Here is a 21,480-nt window from a genome sequence, read left to right on the forward strand (position 1 = left end):
AATATTTCATGCCTTGTAATTTTGTATAAATGAAGTGGTATCAACGGATGACTTAAAAGACCTTCAACGGATGAGAAGCTAAGCTTCAACGGATGTCTCTAAAGCTTCAACGGATAACATCCTTCAACGGATGAGAGCATCAACGGATGAAAGCTTCAACGGATAACATCCTTCAACGGATGAAGTCATCAACGGATGAAAGCTTCAACGGATGTTCTGCTAATCAGCCGTTGATAAGTGGTAGTTGTACCTACAAGCAGAGGCACGTGGGTTGACAGAGAAAACTGAGATGTGGTAGCCGAATTTCAGGATCAACAGAAAAAGCAGCCGTTCTTCTTTTGTACAAAGTTGCAATAGTCAACAAAGTACTTGAGTGAACAGGAAAAGAAGCAAGTGAAGAACTTATTTTACTATTGTAATTTTATATTGTTTTTCACTTGTACACTTGGTAATATATATGAACCAAGAAGAAGCTAGTAATTAGATAGATTTTTCCAGAGCTGTTAAGAAATATCTTGAGAGAAAATTCATCTAGTTTGTACTAGGATGCAGCTGTGATCAACATTGTTGAACACAGATTTTCTAATATACCATCTCTGGTGGAACAACAAATCCACCAGAAAAGTTTTTAAGGTCTGTTGTGTTCTTTACATTTGTGCTTGAATATATATCTGTCTGTATTAGCTTAAAGCAATTCACACACTTGTTCTTCTTGAACACACAACTTTATAAACTGCTCAAAACTTGAAAAAGTTTTGAGATTTACATTCAACCCCCCTTCTGTAAATCTCATTGTTAGTCTTCTAGGAATAACAACAACACTTTGTCAAGGTGCTTTTATTTGATTTGTTCATATGGTTTGTCTATTAACATGAAAGGATCTCTTAGAGTAACTTCTACTCCTGTTTGTATCTTCTCTTCATCAGAACCTAATCCAGCTTTATCTCTAGGTTGCTTGGATCTCAACCCAAATGTTGACAGTTGATTCATCATAAGATTGGATTTTGGTTCAACTGGAGTAGCTTTCTTCCATAACAGTTTCTTCTTATCAGCAATTGTTATCTTTTCCAAATTAACTTGATCCGAATTTGTTGTTTCTTCTGTAGCTTGATGTTCTTCATTCTGAACAACTTGAGCAATGTCAGAGGTTGTTTTAGATTCTTCAATTATCTCTCTTCTTTTCAGAATTTGAACAGTTTCATCTTCTATCAAATCATCATCATGCATTATAGTTTGATAGATTGGAATGGAAGAACTTATCTTTTTCTCAATCTTTAAAGGTTCATCAACCTTTTATTTTCCTTTTGTCTTAGGATCAATCTCAGTTTGTGATCTAGTCTTGGACTTTGAAGTCTCAGAATTTGACTTTTCCCTGATCATAATGCCTTTTTCCTTAGGCCTTGGAGGTTTCTTTGCATTAGAAGCTTTAGACTTAAGATTTGTCTTCTCAGCTGCAAATCTAGCTTCTTCCTCCTTGAGAGTTTCCAAATCCATTCCTGGATTTTGTTTCAGAAATAATCTTCTAGCTATCTCCTCATCAAGTGTCAGGATTTTAGGATCTTTGTAATAAACAGTAGTCTGCTTCCCTTTTAGCTTCAGAGTTTGTAAAAACTTCTGAGAGTCTTTAGATCCTGACTGAATCAGAATATCAGAACTTGACATCAGACTTTTAGCATTCACAACATCAGAACTTTACTTGTTCTGTGTAGAATATTTTCCTTGAACTTTTCCTTGACCTCTACTCTTATCAGAGTTTCCCTGGTCATCACCTTTATCATCCTTTTTCTACAGTATTTGAGTAGGTGAGCATTTGGACTTAACTACCTTCTCCCCTTTTTTGGCATCATCAGGAAGTAAGAGAGAGATAAGAAGTTCAACTGAAGATTGGATTTCATCCAATTGAGCTTTCTAAGAAGCTTGGTTAGCCAGAACCTCATCAATTTGGGCCTGTTGCTTCTCTTGAATCTTCTCAATTGCTTCAATTTTCTCAAGAGTAGGTCTGACATACCTTTTCTTGTCAATCTTGATATGTAGATCTAGCTTATCAGTTTTTTCCTTTAGTGTATCAACCTTCTCATGAGTAAAAGAATGTAGACCTTGAAGATGTTTGGTAGATAGAGTAGTGATCTTGAGTTGTGTCTTTAAATCAGCATTTGTGAGCAACTCATCAGCTTTAGCAATATGCTCTGTCAGAATTTTAGAGCTTGGAATGAAATCAGTGTCATTCCACTTCTTGGTCCACTCCACACCTCTGTGAGTATCCTCCCAAGGAATAGGTGCTTCCTGTTCAACAAATTTCTTCACCAATTCTTCCTTGCCTAGTATGGGAATTGGAGTCTCAACAGAAACACTGTCTTTAAAACTTGAGGAAGTCTCATTATGTTCTGACAGCACAAAAATGTGTGAAGCAACTGGAGATTCAGGAATAACATTATCTAAATTCTGAGCATCAGAATTTATCTCCAGAGCTGGTGTAGATGGTCTCTCAGCATCTAAGATTAATGAGTTAACTGTAGATGGTTGAGCTTCTATAGATGGAGCTTCCAGATAAAGAATATTTGGTATATTCAATTTATGAATATCTATCTCATAGTTTTCAGTTTGTTCTTTAGCATCATCTGTAGCTTTAATAGGACAGACAAGAGGGGTAACCACTGTATCTTTAGCAGTGTCTTTGGCTTGAGCTGGAAGGGCTTCAATTATAATTGGTTCTTGTGAGATCAGAGACTCCTGATCCCCTTCCTCAGCTTCTTCAGTATCTTCTGTTGGAGCCTTAACCAAATACCTCCTTGCCTTCATTATCTTCAATCTCCTTGCCAATGAAGGAGTTGCTTCAGCAGCTTCAGAACTTCCAGATTTCTTTCTTTTCAAAGTATCAGAACTTTGAGCTGCTGTTTCGTTCTGAGAAGTAACATTCTCAGCTTCAAGTGTCATAGGTTCTGATACATGGACCTGTGCTTCAACTGTTTCCTATTCACTATCAGATTCATCTCTGAGAATCATCTTCCTTCTCTTTTGTGGAGGTTGAGGAACAGACTTTGTCTACTTTGGCCTGGAAGATGAAGATCTGATAGTATGTGCTGATGATTCAGGTTGAGATGATTTAGTTGATGGTTTGACAGATATCCTGATGGTAGATGTTGGTTGTGGTTGAGAAGTTTGAGGTGTATGGGTAGTGGTGGTAGGTGCTGATGGTTGAGGTTCAGATGGTTGAACATCAGGATATAGTGCATTGTATGTAACTGGATCATAGGTTATTAAGGTTTATTTGACAGATAAAGGAATTTGGAGGGGTCTTAACACATCCTTTTTATTATCAGTTGATAACAAGTCATTAAAAGCTCTTTTAGCTAGTCTAAATGGTGAAAGTGATTCACTAGCTAATTGGGGCTTATCAGAACAACAAACACTATAGATAAGCTGATAGAATCTAGAAAAATAGACAGTATTCCTATTTTCTGTCATCCTATCCCCAATAAAGCCTAAAACATCACTTGCATAATCAAAATCAGTTTGATTTATGAAAGCATACCCGATTTGTTGACTGAGTATGGGGATTGCATCGAAATTAGAACATTTGTTGGCGAAGGTCTTTGTAATGCAGTCAAAGAAGAAACTCCATTCCATCCTTAAGTAAGATCTCTTTAATTGACCCAGCTTGGCCAATGTCTTTTCATACCCCATACTGGCCATCATATTTTGAAGAACTGGCTCCTCAACAGTTGAATAAACGCAATTCTCAGGTAGTTGCAGTGCTTGGCGAACGGTAGCTAGAGTGACTACATGCTCATCCTCCCCTGTTGAAAAGATTATACTTGGGGACCCTTGAGCTCCACTATCATCATATACTCCACTTCTCCAAAACTCCAGCACTTGAGTTCCAGAGATTGTTTCAGGTTGGGTCAAAGCATACCCAATATCAGAATTAGCAAGGAAATCCTGAATAAAGTGAAGTTTCGATGGAGCTTCAGCCTTGCTAAGAATAGATGAGTAGTTGTTAGGAACAAACTTAGCTCCATTGAAAATCAAGTCTTTTGGCGCCATCTCTGTAGCTAATAAAGTGAGAAAGAGAGTGTTTGCAAGGTGTTTGATAAAAGTCCTGTAAGAAAATGCTTGAGAGAATATTAGAGAGAGATAGAGAATAAAAGAGATTAAGAATAGAAAAGTAAGTAAAAGATTAGAAAATCTTTTAACTCCCATATATATACTCTCTCCACTCCAACAGTTATATTTTTGAATCAAGGGAAACACTTTACACCTGGCAACGTGTAAACAGTCAGTAAAAAAGTTAAAGCAGGAGTTAATGGGCACGTAAAATAAGCAATAATTACCGTGCACATGCAGTGTTTCAAGACAAACACGTTTACCACTAACCCATAATGATTATGACTGTTTTTATCTTACCCTAATATATTCTGATTTAAATATGATTGTTTCAGTTTTTACCATAAATAAGACAAGTAAAGAATAATTCCACGTAAGCATCAAGGATTCCATTATGATTTAATATCAGAACTTAAACTTATATAAGATTTTAACAGTCATCAGAATATGGCTTCTGTACTCAAAAAGTGAATATCTTTTTCTGTGATTCTTCATACAAATACTGACTTGTTTTCTTCAGAGTTTAATCATCAGAACTTCCATCAGAACTTGTCCTCAGAATTTATGCAAATGACACTTAACTGTTTATCAAAAACAACTTAATCACCACAGTAATTTTCATCATTCATATGGAGTGGAAGTGTGTGCATTCAGCAGAATTTCAGATAAAGATTAAAGTCTGATAAACTTCTATACATCTTAGAAATAAGGCACAACTAAGAAAAGTGTTTAAAATCTGTCATCAATCACAAAGTCTACTCAAGAAAAAATTTATGCAAGAATCCACCTCAACTATTTGTGCTCATTTTATGCATCTTTTAAAATTCCTTTTAACAGTGGCTTCTTAGTGTAAGTGAGTCACGGCTGCTTATCAGAATTTATGCTGTTGTCAGAGTATTTCTCCAGTAATCAGAGAATGTGAAAAGTCACCAAGAAAATTTATTTGCTTTTCTAATGCATATTACTTAATACCAGCAATGCACTTGGGTCTTCCCTTCCACATATTTACTCTAGATCTCAAAGGAGTACCTGACTTTTCTTTTCTTTTCTTTTCTTTTCTTTTGATAAGTGAGGCTTATCAGCATTTAGTTCATTCTTAAGATTTACTGACATCAGAATCTGACAGATAAGAAGCAAGAATCTAGTTTGTGACTTAGTAATAAGATACACAAAGTAAACTTGACTAAGCTCAAAATCAGAATTTGCTTGTGTTAATAAGTTTCCACATAAACAACTAAATCAAACATGGGATTTCTAGTATGTTAAAGACTACTAGGTCAGCATCTAGCACAGTTATCCTCATTGGATTGAATAGTCATAGAACATTCAAAACACTGTCAGAGTTTAAAGATCCACATCAGATAACAATCATCATTTAATGAATTCTCAATTTTAGCACAGATTATATGATAATAAAACAATCTGTAAACACTGATCATAAAGTCTGATGTATGAGAACAAAAACTAAGCAGATTTTAAGAAAGAACCTAAAACCATTTCAAGTTCATTTACCAGTCTTGTAAAAGTAGCTTCACAAAGTGGTTTTGTGAAGATATCTGCTAGTTGTTGATCTGTTGGAACAAAATGCAATTCCACTGTACCTTCCATCACATGTTCCCTTATGAAATGGTACGCAATGCTGATGTGCTTTGTCATTGAGTGTTGAACTAGATTACCTGTCATAGCAATAGCACTTTGATTATCACAGTAAATAGGGATTTTAGAAAATTCTAACCCATAATCCAGTAACTGATTCTTCATCCAAAGAATCTGTGCACAACAGCTTCCTGCAACAATATATTATACTTCTACAGTTGATGTGGAAATTGACTTATGTTTCTTGCTAAACCAAGAAACCAATCTTCCTCCAAGAAATTGGCAGCTTCCACTAGTGCTTTTCCTGTCTATTTTGCATCCTGCAAAATCTGCATCTGAGTAACCTATTAGATTAAAATCTTATTCTCTAGGATACCACAATCCCAGATCAGCTGTACCCTTAAGGTACTTGAAAATTCTTTTCACATCTATTAAGTGAGGTTATCTTGGATCAGCCTGAAATCTTGCACAAAGACAGGTAGCATACATGATATCAGGTCTACTTGCAGTTAAATAGAGTAAAGAGCCAATCATACCTCTGTAGTTAGTAATATCTACTGATGAACCAGTATCTTTATCTAACTTGGTTACAGTGGCCATGGGAGTGGATGCAGTCGAACAATCTTGCATTCCAAATTTCTTCAGTAAATTTCGGGTGTACTTGGATTGACAGATAAAAGTACCTTCTTCATTCTGCTTGACTTGAAGGCCCGGAAAATAACTAAGTTCTCCCATCATACGCATTTGATATCTTAACTGTATTAGCTTTGCAAATCTCTCACAGAGTTTGGCATTTGTAGAACCAAATATGATATCATCAACATATATCTATACCAAAAATAAGTCATTTCCATGGTTGAGGTAGAAAAGTGTTTTATCAATTGTACCTCTGTGAAATCCACTTTCCAGAAGGAATTGAGCTAAAGTCTCATACCATGCTCTAGGAGCTTGCTTAAGGCCATAAAGTGCTTTTTCAAGCCTGTAGACATGATTTGGAAATTTTGAATCTACAAAGCCTGGAGGTTGTTCAACATAGACCTGTTCTTCCAATTCTCCATTAAGAAAAGCACTTTTCACATGCATTTGAAAGACTTTAAACTTTTTGTGAGCAACATAAGCCAAAAAGATTCTTATGGCTTCTAATCTAGCAACTAGTGCAAATGTTTCATCATATTCAATACCCTCATATTGAAAGTAACCTTTAGCAACCAGCCTTACTTTATTTCTTGTAATTATGCCATCACTGTCAGTTTTGTTTCTGAACACCCATTTTGTGCCAACTACTGATCTGTTCTTTGGTCTTGGCACTAGGGTCTAGACTTTATTTCTTTCAAATTCATTTAACTCTTCCTGCATTGCTTGCACCTAATCAGTATCTTGAAGAGCTTCTTCCACTTTCTTTGGTTCAGTCTGAGAAAGAAAAGAATGATAGAGACATTCATTTGATGTTGCAGTTCTAGTTTTGACACCTGCTTCAGGATCTCGAATAATTAAGTCAGGTGTATGTGATTTGGTCCACTTCCTTGCAGATTGAAGTTGACTTCTAGAACTGGATCCTCCCTCATGATCCATGTTGTCTCCATCAGCATTTTCTGATGCTCCCCTTGTAGTTATGCTCTCTGAGACTTCAGAATTTGACTTGGATCCTTCAGGATTTGAAGTATCAGAGTTTCCATAATTATCAGAATTTGACTCATCAGAACTAGATGAATCAGAACTTGAAGAGCCAGTGACAGGTTCTGATGCTTCTTGGGAGTCTTGAGATTTGGTAGGATCTTCAGCTTGCTTCCCCTGGACAGGTGCATTTTCCTTTGGAGTTGTTACCACAGATTCAATGACATCAGTACTTACAGGATCAGAGTATAAGTCATCAGAATTTACAGAATCAGAATTTAAATCTTCATTTTCAAATCTTAGCTGATCGTGATCATTGAAATCTTTAAGTCCAGTAATCTTCTTATCATCAAAAGATACATTGATAGATTCCATGACAACCTTTGTTCTTAAATTGTAGACTCTGAAGGCTTTTGTGGAAAGTGGATATCCAACAAAAATTCCTTTATCAGCTTTCAGATCAAATTTTGAGAGTTGTTCAGGATGAGTCTTAAGAACAAAACACTTACATCCAAATACATGAAAGTATTTCAGATTTGGCTTCTTTTTCTTCACCGTCACATATGGTGTTTTTCCATGCTTGTTTATGAGTGTTTCATTCTGTTTAAAACAACCAGTCTGCACAGCTTCAGCCCAAAAGTAGGTTGGCAGCTTTGCTTCATCAAGCATAGTTCATGCAGCTTCAATGAGAGTCATGTTCTTTCTTTCTACAACTCCATTTTGCTGTGGAGTTCCAGGTGCAGAAAATTCCTGTTTGATTCCATGCTCTTTGCAGAACTCTTCCATGATTGAATTCTTGAACTCAGTGCCATTATCACTTCTTATAATATTAACAGAATCTTTGACCAACTTATCCAGCTGTCTGACATGATCAGTTAGAGTAAATACAGTTTCATTCTTCTTGTGCAAGAAGTACACCCAAGTATACCTTGTGAACTCATCCACTATAACCATAGTATATTTCTTCTTTGCAATAGACATGACATTGACTGGACCAAATAGATCAACATGTAATAGGTGATAAGGCTCAAGAATTGATGACTCGGTTTTGCTCTTGAAAGAAGATTTTCTTTGTTTTGCCTTTTAACATGAATCACAAAGGCCATCAGGAGAAAATACTGATTTTGGCAGTCCTCTCACAAGATCTCTATTTACAAGCTCATTTATGTTGTTGAAGTTTAAATGAGAGAGTCTTTTGTGCCAATTCCAGCTTTCTTCAATTGATGCTCTATTCAACAGACAGATTGTAGAACCATCAGAACTTGTTGAAAGTCTGCCTGCATAAATGCTACCATGTCTGTAACCTTTCGTAACCATTTTGCCTATAGAATTTCTTACAACTTCACAGTGTTCTTCAAAGAAATACACATGATAACCTCTATCACAGATTTGACTCACACTCAGCAGATTATGTTTAAGTCCTGAGACAAGAGCTACTGTTTCAATGATGACATTCCCAAGATTAATATTGCCATATCTCAGAGTTTTTCCCATGTTGCCATCTTCATAAGAAACTCGTGGGCCAGCTTTCTCCACAAAGTCTGAGAGTAGGGCTTTATTTCCAGTCATATGTCCTGAACATCCACTATCCAGTACTAGGATGTTTTTCCTGTTGCCCTACAATCACAAAGACCACTAATGGTTAGTTTTAAGGACCCAGAATTGCTTGGATCCTTTGGACTTTTTAAGTTTGTTAGCATTTGCAGCGGATTTAATATCAGAATTTATGCTAACATGCTGTTTATCAGAACTTATATCAGACTTTATACTAGAAGGAATTAAAGCAACTTTCTTCATAGAAGGTTTTATTTGATAATAATCATAGTATAAACTATGATATTCCTTACAAGTATAAATGGAATGCCATAAGCTACCACAATAAAAACAAGGATTTTGTGGCTTAAACCTAACAGACTGACTCTTAACTCCTGACTTAGGAGGTAAATAGTTTATATTCTTATTCTTCCTGGAAAAAGAAGCAAGATGGTTAAAGTTTCCACAGTTATAACATTTATTTCTAGGAGCATTAGGAACAGGCATATAATTATTGCTTTTATTCACACCTTCCTTTCCATTCCTATTTTTCCTAGCTGCCTTTACCTTGTTGACATTCCTTATTTCTTTCAGCTTATGCTTAAGCTGCTTCTTTGTCATTAAGCCTATATTGACTTCAGCTGGTTTATCCTGTTCTAATTTGTCAGAAGTTTCTCCTTTACCTCTATCACAGACTCTTTCATCTTTTCAGAATCAGACTTTACAGTTTTAGGTACAAACTTAACAGGATTTACCTTTGTCTTAGCAGTTTATTTAACAACAATTGGCTCAATTTGTTCAGTTTCTTTTTCACTTTTATCATCTCTATAACCAAAGCCCTCTTATTAGTTTCCACTACTTAATAAATTCTGAGTTGTTCTGCCAGAGTTAGTCCAAGTCCTGATAATCTTTTTTTCTTTTTCTAACTCAGTTTTTAGAGATTTATTCAATTTTAGCACTTCATCTCTAACATAAAAAGCATCATCTCTTTCTTTCTGAGTTTGATGAAACTTAACTAACTCTTTTTCTAAATAATCATTCCTTTTCTTAAAAGCAAGATTTTCAGAAGTTAATCTTTCATATGTTAAAGTTTGATCTATATAGCTAATAAACATGGTTTTAAGATATAATCTCAACTCAGTAATATCATCAGTATGAAAAACATAAGTTGTTTGAGGTACCTTCAATTCAGCAGTTTCAAGGCTGCCATCTGCATTTGCCATTAAAGCATAATTCACCTCATCTTCAGAATCTGAAGAGTTTGTCCAGCTTTTTTTCTTTGTGACAAGTGCCTTGCCTTTGTCACTCTTTCCTTTCTTGCTGTCTGGAGATATGTGGCCTCTTTCACCACAATTGTAGCATTTGACATTTAAGTTGTCTCCTCTATCAGACTTTGCACTTTTGCCTTCATACTTTCTGAACCCTTTCTTATCAGTACTTACACCTTTCCTGGAAAACTTCTTTCCCCTTCTGAATTTCCTGTAGGTTAACTTTGTGATACCCTTCACCATAAGAGCACACAATTTTATCATCTCTTCATCAGCATCTATTTCAGGTAAACTTTCAGTTTCTGAATCATCATCATCAGAACTTGATGATTCTGAATCAGACTTTATGATGAGAGCCTTTCCTTTGCCTTTCTTTGAAACAGCCACTTTGGGGGATTCCTCCTCAGCTTTAAGAGCAACTGTCCTTGACTTTCTCCCATGCCTCTTGCTCCTTTGATCCATCTCAAGTTCATAAATCTTGAGCATACCATAAATTTCATAAAGAGTAGTTTCATCAAGAGCATATTTATCTCTTATAGTAGTAGACTTCAAATCCCAAATTTCAGGAAGAGCTAAAAGGAATTTTAGATTTGAATCTTCAAGATCATAATTCCTTGTCCACCAGTGACAGATCATTCAAGAGTTTGGCAAACCTGTCATATAAGTCAGTTAATGACTTATCACCTTTTGAGTCAAAGTGCTCATACTCTTGAGTGAGTATAGTCCTCATGTTCTTCTTGATTGCATCAGTTCCCTGACATCTTGTCTCCAAGGCATCCCATATCTCCTTTGCAGTTTTGCAATGAATTACCCTGTTTGACATGACATTATCAATGGCACTATGAGGCAAATGCCTTACCTTTGCATCATTGGCAATGGATGAGATATCTTTAGCTGTATATTCACTTTTATCCTTTGGTATGGTCTTTGCTGGCTGATCTGCAACTACAACAGAGAGCTTGGTTGGCTTATGTGGTCCTTCATTAATTCTGTCAAGGTATTCTGGATCTGTAGCTTCAAAAAACATAGCCATCTTCACTTTCCATATGGGATACTCAGAAGGTCTCAGTATGGGAACCCTAATAGTCTCATATCAACTGTGCATTTGAGTCTTTTGAGTTTCTTCAGTTTTGGTGGGCTTGGTTGGATTTTCCGCTTCTTCAGACATGGTTGTTTTGGATCTTTATTGTATGTGTGTTAACAGATTAGCTCTGATACCAATTATTAAGTCACACAACACTATAGAAGGGGGTTGAATACAGTGTTTAATACAATCAAATTGAATTTGAACACAAGTAACAGTAAACAGATATATACAATATAATAAACTCTGTTACAATGGAACTGTTCTCTCTCAGTGATGAACAAATATCACGAGAGCTGCTAGGTTACAATGTATGATCTTCTCGATAATGATAACACGTATAGTGTAAACCTATGTCTGTGTTTATATAGTACACAGTTACAAGATAACTTCTAATTGATATGGAATATAATTCTGTCTCCTAAAATATATCAATCAGATATCTTATACAATTCTTTCAATCCTCTAACTCTTTCCATGCATATCTTCTTTTGTATTAGTCTCGATCTTCTTTCCTGTAAATTAGCTTCCTTCCTTAACTGTAAGTCCTCTCGTACTTAAGTTCTGATATCTATCTTCTGATATTTATCTTCTGATAACCTAAGTTCTGATATCCTTAAGTTCTGACTTCCAGTAAGTACCGATTCCAGTATGTACTGATATTTCCTGTTTGTTAAGACCTGAAAACTAAACATGAAACATATTAGACATGACATCTCAAATATATCTAACAGTATTGTTAAAAGTATCGCCTTGGAAAGGGTTAGTTCGATTTGGACAGAAAGGTAAGCTCAGCCCAAGGTATATAGGGCCATTTAAAGTTTTGAAGCAAATAGGGAAGGTCGCATATAAAATAGCGTTACCGCCACAGTTGCAGCATATTCATAATATGTTCCACGTATCCATGTTGTAGCCTTATATTCCTGATTCAAATCAAGTAATTGAGTATGAACCGATCGAGCTTCAATCAGATTTATCCTATGTGGAACGACCAATCCAGATATTAGATCGTAAGGAGCGTGTACTTAGAAATAAATTTATTCCCATAGTTAAATTACTTTGGAGAAACCCTAGGGTAGAAGAGTCTGCCTGGGAGTTTGAGTCAGATATGCTTGACAAATATCCTCACTTGTTTAATTAGTTAAGATTCTGGTGACAAAATCTTTTACAGGGGAAGGATATAACGACTCGTATATTTTTATATTATTTAAATGTGTAATTATTGTCTAATTAATTAATTAAAAAGTTTTATATTGATTTTGACAGTTGTGCTTTATTTATTACTATTTATATGTGATTTTCGGGTTGCATGGATTATTCGCATGATTGATTGTTGAACCATATTATTTTTGTTTCGCTTTTAAAGGTGGTTTTATGGAAAATTTATTTTCAAAAATATTTGGGTTGTCTCTAAAATTGTTTTTATGATTTCATAATTTTAATAATTGTTTTTGGGATTTTATAAAATTTATAAATCAATATTTTATTAATTATTTCTCCTTAAATTATTTTTCGGTTGCATTTATTTGTAAAATAAGTAATTAATTCATAAATGCTTCAAAAATTTTGAAACTCATATTTTATGAAGTTTATAATATTCTAAGAATTTTAAAATTATTTTGGAGGTTTCTGAGATTAATTTTACCCGCGCATTATTTCGTTAAATCACTAAATACGGGTAGGAGTTGCGTTTCAAAAACGGTTTAAAAATTTCAATTTTTTTTAATTAATGTTTGAATATTCCGAGAATTATGGTAATTTATTTGTAATTTTTTGTGAAAATTTTATCACGCCCCTGGTTCATTATATTCATAGATAACGAACCAGAAATTATACAAAATGCTAGTCAGGGACCCGTGTACTAATTCAGTCTAATTATTTGATACGTGTTATATTCAGAAACCAATTTTTTGGTGGGTCATAGAAATTGTTGCTACATGTCAGTCTGAGAATTAACACAAATTCAATTCATTTTCCTCCCTCATCCAATCTCTTGCAGCTCTCTTATCTCTCTGTTAATCTCAATCTCTCTCTCTCGCTCACTGTTCTCTCTCTCTCTCTTCCTATATTTTTCTTCTTTCTTTTATTATTCTCCTCCCCATCCCTTATGTTTTCGTTTCTTCTCTCTTTCGGCTGCTCAGTCACCGCCGGTGTCTTTTTCCAGTGAGTTTACCGCCCCATTTCTCTTATTCTGGAGCCGCTGCTTAAATTTCTTCTGGCTTGGCTAGTTCAGATTGTGTTCTTGATATATATGTATTGTGTGTGTTTATGTGCGTGTATGATAGTGTGTGTGTGTGTGTGTGTGGGCGTGTGCGGCGCAGTGGCGCATGTATCGTGTGTGTAGTGATTGTGGGGGCTGTGCGTTGCTTCCTTGTTGTTGTTATTTTGTTGGGCTGCATTTTCGGGCCTGTTACTTTGGGCCTTGCAGTTGTTGGGCCTCAACTGTTGAGGCTAATTTGTGCAGTTGGGTTAAATATTATAAATTCTTATCTAATTCCTTTTATTGTAGGAATTATTTGAGTAAATATTCGTGATATTAACTATTTTCGTGCGGGAATTCGATTTAATTAATCGGTGGAATTCGTGTTGGAAACCCAGAATTTAATCGGGTACCCGCAAAATTTCACCGCCGTCGACGATGAGCCTCGACGAGTCAACGGTGGACGGTGTTGATTTTTATCTGAGTTCTAAATATTTTAAATAAATAAAATGCTCGTACAAATTATTTTTGAAACGTAAATAAATGTTTGTGTGACGAGTAGTATTGAATTGCGAATTTGATTTGTTGGGAATGGACGTCGATTGATGTTTCGATGGGTAGGTCTATAAATAGAGGAGTCGCTGTCCAAATTTTCTGAAAATTACTTTTAAATACGAATTGAGTATATATATCTAAATAAATATAAATTAAACCCTAATTGTTACGTGTATTATTATATATATAAAATTATACGAATATGTACGAGTCGGGAATCGTTATCATTGGGTAATCGTCTAGCGAGGATATGTCAATCATAATTGGTCATCTAATATAGGTTGTTTCGATTCTATAGGTTCAAGTCGAGGGACCCAGTAGTTAAAGTCTGTTTAGAGTCAAACCAGTGTTAGAGTAAAGCTTCACAAGGCAAGTACCCCTGAACAAATCTTTTACAGTTCAGTATATATGAATAATTGTTGATTTAGTTTATGTTTTTGGAACAAAATGTTTTAAGTTACGTATCCTCCGTGTTTAAATATGTTTTATTAACTTACGTTCTGGGGAAAAAGTGACTTCTGAAAATGCCTATCTCTAAATTATGATTAAAATTGGAAAAGATTTTGGAAAGTGTGATGTGATATAATTGTTTTAAATGAGATAGGTATAAGTGATTTTAGAAATTATATAAAACGGATCAGATATTGGATGGTTGCGTAAGAGGCCCGTAACGGCCCAGGGGGTTGCGTAAGAGGCTAAGTCGGTTGCGCGCCCTATTTGAACCGCTTAGTCAAGCATGACAGAGACCTAGCTAGTCTCTGACTTGAGATATTGGATGGTTGCGTAAGAGGCCCGTAACGGCCCAGGGGGTTGCGTAAGAGGCTAAGTCGGTTGCGCGCCCTATTTGAACCGCTTAGTCAAGCGTGACAGAGACCTAGCTAGTCTCTGAGTTTCGGAACAGGTTGTGGTGGGATGGACTGATCAGTTATACCTAGGATTCGTCCAATTACATATCTGATTTGGTTTAGTAGTTCCCGTAACAGAACAAATGGTTTTATGGTCCCCATAATAGGATAGATAATTTCTGGTTCCCGCAATGGGACAGTGGTTTTGGAAATGGAAATAGCATGCTAAAGTTAGACTCTGGTATTTATGCACAGCACACAACTGATGATATTGTTTTACAGAGCATGCTAGTTTTGATATCCAGTTTATACCTGTTTTACTTGTTTTTATAAACGAGTTATGATTTATGTTCCTATACTGTTTTTATATACACTGCTTTACTTGTTATTCATATAGTGGTACTGTTGAGAAATTGATTGCTCACCCTTGCAGCTTGTTTTATAATATATATTGCAGATGTCTAGAAGACCAGTCAGACCATGGAAGAATAGGTTGTCATCCCCCTCCGGTCTTGTCATCCCCCTCTGGTCCCGGCTCCTCTGAGGTAGTTTGTATCAGACCCTGAGTCTGATGAGTTGTTGTAATAAGTTAGAGTGTCGAGTTGTGGTATAAGTTAGTTGTAGTATTGAAACCTAAATAATACTTGAACCTGTATCCGATCCTGGTTTGGGGTCGTGTTTATATAATAATGTTTAATTAGTAGTTTATATTCGTGGTTTGTTATATTTTAGTGACGTCAGCCCCTGACCCCGGGGTTGAGGCCGTCACATTGTGTCCAGTATGTTGGGACCGGGGAAAAATATTAGTTTAGCGAGGTTATTACTTGATTGATTATTACTTTATCGAGGTTCAACCGTATTGGTTTTCTTCGAAAACTAACGGCTTTTACATACACTCATTTGGTACGTATAACCATAATATCAACTCGGAAACTTAATTTACATACCATAATGTAATGTGGGCTAAAACATTTTTCATCGATCTTCAGGATTACTATTCATTCATCATCTTACAAAGTTCAAAAAAATTCGGGTTATTACAGTCTTCCTCCCTGAAAAGGCTTCCATCCCGGAATCAAATTAAAAACAAGTGGGGATACTTTTCTTTCATTACGTATTCTAGTTCCTATGTTGATTCTTCAACATTCTAATTCCTCTACAATACTCTGACCAGTTTGACAGTCTTGTTCATCAGTATTAGTTCCTTCTGGTAGTAACCTGATATAATAACCCATGTATTTTGAATTATTTAAATATGTGATTATAGAAATTATTAAATGAATAAGATATGTGTATTGGTTTTAACCGCTATGTGTTGTTGGATTATTATCTATGTGTGATTTATATTGTACCGGGTTGACCGCGTGATTAATTAAGGAATTGTATTGAATTGTTTCACTTTTAAAAATGGATTTAGTACAAATTTATCGCATAAATATCTGGAATGCCTCTAAAATTGTTTTTATGATTTTATAATTACGATTATTATTTTTAGGATTTTATAAAATTGAGAAATCAATATTTTATTAATTATTTATCTTTAAATGATTTTCTGAATGCTTTTATTTGTAAAATTCATATTTAATTCTAAAATTCATCAAAAATTATGAAACTCATATTTATTGAAGTCTGAAATATTCCGAGAATTTTAAAATTATTGTGGGGATTTTTGAGATTAATTTCACCCGCGCGTTGGTTCATTTAATCGAGAAAAGCGGGTATAAATTGCGTTTCAGAAATTATTTTAAATTTTCAAAATTTATGTTTTTATAAACTTCGGGATAGTTATAACATTTTAAAACTATTTTCGTGATTTTCTGAAATTGTTTTGAGTGCAGCTCGATTCGTTAATTGTAAAATGCGGGTACGAGTTGCATTTCAAGAATGCTTTAAAAATTATGAAAATTTTATTTTATTAACTTCGGGATTTTCAGAAAATTTTAAAACTATTTTGGTAATTTTTTGGGTTTGTTTTACCCGTAACTTGGTTCGATAAATTGTGAATTTTCGAAACAGATTTATATTGCAAGACACGTGTATGCATTTCGTTTATTTGTGTGAAACGTGGCAGTAGCAGAAGGGGATAAAAACATCAATTTCTTTGTTTCTCTCAGGTGTACTCTCTCCAGAACTCTCTTTCTCATCCTCCCATCTCGTCTCCTTCACTCTCTTCTCACATCTCTCCCTGCTTCCCCGTTTTTCTGCTCACTGCGTTTTCCCTCTTCTTTCTTCTCCCTCCTGGTCGAGCTCTGTTACCGGTATTTCTTTCCGGCCGCCCTTCTTATTCCGGTCAATTGGTTTCGATTGGGTTCCTGTGATATATACATACATATATATATATATATGTGTGTATCTCTGTTAGTGTGTGTGTGATATTGTCAGTGTTGTGTATGTTTCGAGTCGCCTGCGTTTTCTTTTCTTTTCCGGTTTGGTTTCCGGCGGCCAGTGTGCTTCCGATTGTTACTGTGGTGTTGGCGCGTGTTACACGCGTGTTGTCTTGCTTGATTTAGGATTTTAACTATTTAATTTTATTTTCTGCAGGACTAATTCTGATTTATATTCGTGATAATAATATTTCGTGCGGGAAATATCTTTGAATAATCGGTAGAATTTATTTGGAAAACCGAATTTTCGGGCACCGATAAATTTTGCCGCTGTTGACGATGACTTTTAACGAGTCAACAGTGGACGGTGATGATATAATTCCGAGTCCTAATATTTTAAAATGAATAAATTAATTCATGAAATTATCTTTGAAATGAGAATTTGATTTTACATTAAATTCGAGTACGTAATTTAGTTGACAAATTGTGATTGGATTAATTGTTGGGTTGAACTGGTGGTGGGAATTGTGGTTGTTGTGAATTGGATTGTTGTTATTTAATTGACGTCGACTGATTTTTCCACGGGTAGTCCGATAAACAAAGGAGACGCTGCCCGATTTCCGGGAAATTTACCTACAACAATACGGGCGCGTATCCAACGATTATCGGAACGTCAAATGGTTATATAGATATATATATGTTCTATATGAAAATTGGTTGCATGATGTGATAAATAATTTTCTAAAATCCATAACCCTAATTTGTAAAATTACAAGTATACGTATTTTCGGAAAACGAACACCAAACCGATTTCTCGAGAATGTGAACCCTGACTGTTGGGTGTGTTGTTATATTAACATAATCCATATAATTACGAGTCAGGTTTGAATATCGTTGGGTAATAATTAGTATCAAGGATATGTCAAGCATACCTAGACGTCTAACGTAGGGTATTTCGACCATGTAGGTTATAGTCGGGAACCTGAAAGTGGACGATGGACTAAAGATAACCTAGTGGTCAGTCGACGAGCTCAGTAGAGTTTCAACAGGAAGACCTGAGTGTCGAAGTCGAATCCAATGGGATCTAGTGGTTGGAAGTTAGAGCCTGAGTAGCAAAGTTGGCTCAGAGGTGATCAGTAATAGTTGTAAAGCCTTGTAAGGCAAGTATTTCTGAACTTTTCTTCAAGATATATATATTACCAATGTTTTCGAACTGTTTTATAACATGTCGCTATTATACAAAATAACTCCTGTTTTATATTGTAAGAGCTTCAAACCATTTAACCTTGAACCCTGATTTTCTTGATCTTGAGCCATAAGTCTTATTCTTTGTAATCCGTCCTTTATTGATCCTCAGGCACCAAACCATACAAATATAATACTACTTCCCAAAGGTATAACTACCAACACCAAACACTGAAAGAGAATGATTTGAAAACACAGAAACTTTCATACTCCAATCATTCTTAATAACATCAAAGAACCATATCTTAAAAAATCATTACTGGTCAAATACCTGACCCCTGTATAAACTGAAAACCATTTTCTATACATACCCTGATATACCCTTGAGATATCCATGAGTTTAATTACGTTTTTATGCAAATGTTTAACCGTTATTGATTATGATCTTGTTTTATTGAATCATATTGTTATCGTATTGAACTGCTTTAGGATTGGATAGTTTTTATATATGTGGACCAGATTCGTGGTCAGACCATACCAATGGTCAAGTTAGGCCAATGTGTGCCTTGGATCCAGTAATTAGAGCAGTGCTGTGTGCTTGCTCGGGGTTAGTGCGTGACTGATCAGCAGCCTAACCTTGGTTTTTAAAACTTAAAATGAATATCCAATTCTAATGACTAGTTAAAAAGAAATTTGATTCCTCTAAATCATCTCATTTGATCATTGTTTAACCTCAATTATCGTTATTGTGACTTGCTGAGCTAGTTAGCTCACTCTTTCGAATCTTTTTATGTATTCTACAGTTAAAAGGAATACGGTTGATAGCGAGGTTTCCCAGTTCAATGTACGAGCTAGGATTCCAGATTAAGTTGGATTGAGCTAGCGGGAGCTTTTGGCGGTAGTGAGATAGTAAGATTGTAAGAAAAATTTTATTATCAGTTGTAAGTTAAATTAGTTGGGATTTGGTGCGTTGTAATAAAAACTAAGTTGTGGCTTGTTTTCATACTTAAACCTGTTGCAATTCATGGTTACATAAAGCAGGGTCATTGAAATTAATATTTCATATATAGGTTGATATATTGTGTTTGTGTTGTGGACCCCAAACTTCTGACCCGAGTTTGGAGGGCGCCACACCTGATCTCAAATAATCTTTCGAATCCTTTACTGGTTATTTTGATTTCGATCTCCATCTTCTTGAACTCCTTGACTAAATCCTCAGAGGTCATTATTGTCTTAAGTCTTTCTTACAACTGAGGGCATCAACCACCACATTGGCATTACCCGTGTGATACAGGATTTCATAATTGTAATCTTTAATTAATTCTAGCCATCTCCTTTGTCTCATGTTCAGTTCTTTCTGGGTGAAAATATATTTAAGGCTCTTATGGTCTGTGTAAATCTCGCACTTTTCTCCATACAGGTAGTGCCTCCAAATTTTCAAGGAAAATATTATCGTTGCTAGATCAAGGTCGTGGGTAGGGTACCTTATCTCGTATTTCTTTAGTTTCTGAGAGGTATACACAATTATTTCGCATGTTGCATGAGCACACAACTTAATCCTTTATGCGAGATAGCACTGTAAATCACAAACTCTCCCTTTCTATTGGGAAGCGCAAGCACTGGTGCTGACATCAGCGTCTTTTTCAATTCTTGAAAACTCTCTTCACATTTTTTCGTCCACATAAATTTTTTTGTCTTACGGGTAAGTCAGGTCAATGGGCCACCTATCTTGGTAAAATCTTACACAAATCTCCAATAATACCCTGCCAGGCCCACGAAACTCCTAACCTCGGTTGAGGTAGTCGGTCTTTCCCAATTGGACATTGCCTCTATTTTGGCGGGGTCGACTAGTACTCCTTCACTACTTACTACATGCCCTAAGAACTGTACCTCTTTTAACCAAAATTCACACTTTGAAAACTTGGGATACAACTTATCATTCCTTAATATTTCTAAGACTATTCCTCAATTGTTCTGCGTGCTCTTGTTCTATCTTTGAGTAGATTAGGATATTGTCTAAAAAAACTATGACGCATATGTCTAGTTATTTATTGAACACTCTGTTCATCAAATCCATGAAGGTTGTGGGTGTATTGGTTAACCTGAATGACATGACTAAGAACTCATAACGTCTGTACCTAGTGCGAAAGGCAGTCTTTGGTATATCTTCGATTTTGATCTTCAATTGGTGATATCACAAGTATATCTTGGAGAAGTACACAACACCTTTAACTTGGTCGAATAGGTCATCAATCCTAGAGAGAGGGTACATATTCTTAATGGTCAGCTTATTTAATTCTCGATAGTCAATGTATAGCCTCATGCTACCATCCTTTTTCTTCACAAATAGCACTGGTGCGCCCTATGGTGACATGCTTGTCCTTATCATCTCTTTATCTAGTAGTTCTTGCATTTGAAAAGTTAATTTATTCATCTTGGCTGGGGCTAGCCTATACGGGGCCTTAGACATTAGCGTCGTTCCTGGTGCTAGTTATGTAGTGAACTCTATCTCTCTATCAGGGAGCAACCCTGGTAGCTTTTTCAAAAAAACATCCTCAAATTCGTTCACTACGGGTATGCCACGCATATCAGGAACCTTCTTTTTGGTATTAATCACATGATCCAAATAGGCCTCATTTCCTTTCCCTGACAACCTATTGATCTGGATCATTGTTAGAAACGTCTGGGTTTATCGTTGACCCTTAAACACAATCTCCTTTTGAACATGCACTCTTATTCTTATTTTCTTCTTTTCACATTCTATTTATGCTCCATTACCGGATAGCCAATCCATTCTTAGGACTACATCAAATTCTCTTAAAGTAAATTGTAACACCCCCGGATCCGGGGTAGGGAATCCGGGTTTTACGATCTTTCTTTCCATTAATATCACTTAACTTAAATTAAAAATAACTGCATATTGTGACCCCGTATAATACACACTCCACTACACATTATAGTCTCAGAGATGAAATTGAAATAAGTAATAGTCGTTGGAATTCATAAGTTAAAAGTTATTACAAACCCAAAATGATTACTTAATAGGTTTACAGTTCTTTGCCATTATCCAACTGTTATTGATAAAAAACCAAGGTTATTACTTGCTGTATTTAATACTAAGATTCGGGAGCTCAAGGCCTTTAATGGCTGCTCTCGTGTTTCGTGACTCAAT

The sequence above is a fragment of the Apium graveolens genome, chromosome 7 (genome assembly GCF_009905375.1).
Source record: "Apium graveolens cultivar Ventura chromosome 7, ASM990537v1, whole genome shotgun sequence".
NCBI classification, from domain to species: domain Eukaryota; kingdom Viridiplantae; phylum Streptophyta; class Magnoliopsida; order Apiales; family Apiaceae; genus Apium; species Apium graveolens.